This window comes from Corvus brachyrhynchos, unplaced genomic scaffold (genome assembly GCF_000691975.1).
Source record: "Corvus brachyrhynchos isolate BGI_N302 unplaced genomic scaffold, ASM69197v1 scaffold18, whole genome shotgun sequence".
NCBI classification, from domain to species: Eukaryota; Metazoa; Chordata; class Aves; order Passeriformes; family Corvidae; genus Corvus; species Corvus brachyrhynchos.
The window spans coordinates 11,280-12,000 of record NW_008246064.1 but is presented as its reverse complement, the minus strand read 5'-3'; positions in this window follow the sequence as shown (position 1 = coordinate 12,000).

Here is a 721-nt window from a genome sequence, read left to right as displayed (position 1 = left end):
AAAAAAAACCCAGCAACTTCAAGGACTTGGAAAATCCATCGGCATCTTCTGGAGCAGCAAAACCACCTGAGCCCCTCCAGGGGCATCAGCAGCAATTTGGGGGGTCCTGGTCACACAGAGGGGGTCTCCAAATGGGACAAACACAGCGCTGTTGCTTCCAGGAGCTTCTTACACAAGACCTCCCCCCCCCAGTTTCTCGTGTTTTTCTCAGCTTGATGTGGAAAACTTCTCCACAAGAGCCACAGGATGGAGAAACCAGGAAGAAGAAAAGGTCGGTTAAACCAGGATCGTTTGGGCAAGCTCTGGAGAAGGATGGATGGAAACGACTCCAGGCAACAGCCTGAGGGTTTCAAAATGGGAAGTAGATTATCAGGATGTCCTTTAAATTAAATATCAAGGTATTTTCCAAGGCTAAGAGGCAGCTGTAGCAGAAAGGCCAGGATATTTTAGGAGAAGCAAGGAAAACACGTCATGAGTTTGTCGTGCTCTGCTGGGAAAGGTCTTTGCCGTGGGTTTTGTGCCAGGAAACTTTGGAATGCTGGCAGAGCCAAAGAGCTGCCTGGCAGCACCTTCCCTGTGTCAGCCCTTCAGCCCTCCTCCTGCATGATCCGTGATCCGCCATCCCCCCAGAGCTCTCCGTGCCCGGCTCTTCCCGTGCCATCCTGGGCACAGCCATACCTCCTCCGGGCAGGCAGGGCCACGCAGCAGGCATGGGAGCTGA